The sequence below is a fragment of the Oratosquilla oratoria genome, chromosome 26, assembly GCF_046742065.1.
Source record: "Oratosquilla oratoria isolate Oo_2021 chromosome 26, ASM4674206v1, whole genome shotgun sequence".
NCBI classification, from domain to species: Eukaryota; Metazoa; Arthropoda; class Malacostraca; order Stomatopoda; family Squillidae; genus Oratosquilla; species Oratosquilla oratoria.
In genome coordinates, this window is record NC_134802.1 from 41,526,479 (window position 1) to 41,528,978 (window position 2,500).

The following is a 2,500-nucleotide window of genomic DNA, read 5'->3' on the forward strand; positions in this document are numbered from 1 at the left end:
TCCATGTGATTTCTGCAAGATGTATGCATATATGTATATATTTATATACAAACACTTGCTTTGCAACCTACAGCTACGTTTATTATCTACATATGCCCACAATTAATTACCCTAATTAATATTCGTTTTTTATCCTACCATTTGAAACTCCTCAAGTTATTTTACAACCAACTTGCTTCTGAAAGGGAGTGTCTGTTATTCTCGTATTGTAATTCCTTTGCAAAGCTGCAAAGCTAAACTAACAACTGTCATTTCTCTCATCGACTCCAAACTACCCAAACCAAGTTTCACCCGACATGCACGTCAACAGCATGAGTTTGCGTTGTCCCTTTTTTTTTTTTTTTTTTTTTTTTTTAACTTGGTCGCTCTGATGGGAGGATTGAAAATTGTAGGAAAAATATTTACGCAAAAAATGAGACGTGTCGAAAGTATCCCACTAAAGCTATATCGCATAGAAAATGGTATGTATTCAAACCATTACAAAGATTAATAACCCGTCTGGGCATAAAAAACGTGTAAATCATTTTTTATGTTGTCCATAATCTCACTGAGTCGATGCAACATGGGCTCATCTGCCTATCTGTCTGTCAGCCTGTCTGTCTGGCTGCCTGCCTCTCAGCCTCTCTGTCTCGCTGCCTGCCTGCTTGGCTGTCTTTCTGTCTGTCTGTCTCTCTGTTTGTCTCTCTGTCTATCTGTCTCTGTCAGCCTATCTGGCTGGCTGCCTGCCTGTCTTTCTGTCTGTCTGTCTGTCTGTCTGTCTGTCTTTCTGTCTGTTTCTCTAACTGTTTCTTTGTTTGTCTGTCTTTCTGTCTGTTTCTCTAACTGTTTCTTTGTCTGTCTGTCTATCTGTCTCTTTCAATCTGTCTGTCCCTCTATCTGTCTGTCTGGCTGGCTGACTGTCAGCCTGTCTGGCTGCCTGCCTGCCTGTCCCTCTGCCTCTCTCTGTCTCTCTGTCCATCTGTCTGTCTGTCTGTCCATTTCCTGCCCATTTTCAAACCACACAAGATCAACAGGTATGACATGGCTCTGTAACTAATCATTAAACATTAGTAATGTCCTCCTTTCTGTTTAATTGGTGTCTTTCGTAGCTGACGTCATTTCTCCCCCTTGCCATCGACCAATCAAATCCATCCCCGTACCCCTGTCGTCCATAGCGAAAGGGCTGTGGACCTAACCGTTGTAGTTTTCTTTTTATTTTGGTTGACGTCAAGTGATTTTAACCCATTAAACTCCTCGCTTCGCTGCGAGCGAAGCGAAGACTGACGTCATATTTTTCTGGTGTTTGATCAAACATTTTGGTGTTTTATGATTTTTTGTTTAATTTGACCAAATGACAAGACATCTTGTCATCGGAGTTTAATGGGTTAATCGTCTCTTCTCTCTGTGTGCAAAGTAGACCAAGCTTCGATGATGAGTATCCTATCACATAGGGAAAAGGTGGTGGTTTCGGCCGCATTTCATCGATGTTTTAGCTAAAGACAGTCAGTTTTATGCATTTGTGTGTTTGTGTGTATGTATGTATATGCGTGTGTGTGTGTGCGCGCGCGCGTGTATGTGCGTGCGTGCGTGCGTGTGTGTGTGTGTGTGTGTGTGTGTGTGTGTGTGTGTGTGTGTGTGTGTGTGTGTGTGTGTGTGTGTGTGTGTGTGTGTGTGTGTATTCACCTTGGTCTTTGGATCACGTGTTGGACTCTTGATCAACAGCTATTTCCCTCCTGGAAGAGAGCTCAGAGCTCGTAGGACTGATCTATGGGTAATGCTGTGACCTTACACGCACACATACACCCCAACATCCCGCCCATAAGAGTTGGAGTAACGACTTGAAGCGCAGCGATACTGAAATTATTTCAGCATGGGCAGGATTCAAACCCGGACCGCCGTAGTGACAGTCGGGGACTCTACCAACCGCGCCACCGAGTCATGTGTGTGTGTGTGTGTGTGTGTGTGTGTGTGTGTGTGTGTGTGTGTGTGTGTGTGTGTGTGTGTGTGTGTGTGTGTGTGTGTGTGTGTGTGTGTGTGTGTGTGTGTGTGTGTGTGTGTGTGTGTGTGTGTGTGTGTGTGTGTGTGTGTGTGTGTGTGTGTGTGTGTACTCTGACCTAGAAGAGGGGTTCGATCGAGAAAGACTATCTTCAAGCTAAAGTCCATGAAACGCGTCATTGTTCTAAGGTCCAAGTACTAATATATATATATATATATATATATATATATATATATATATATATATATATATATATATATATATATATATATATACACATATATATGTTGAAAAATAAACTCAGGTGAAGGGAGGATTAACTTTCATATTCTCTTAAAAAACCCACTAAAATATTCCAGTGACCAGCCACTGTTTTACATAACATCTCGCGTGTAGGAAGCATTTTGTGACCTCGGGGAATTCTTCTCGCGTTTTCACCCAATCAGAGGCGACCCAGAACGCAAAGAAAATTAAATTCGAATGAATAAAGTTCACTATCCATCGATAAGCTGTGTTTTGGGAGAG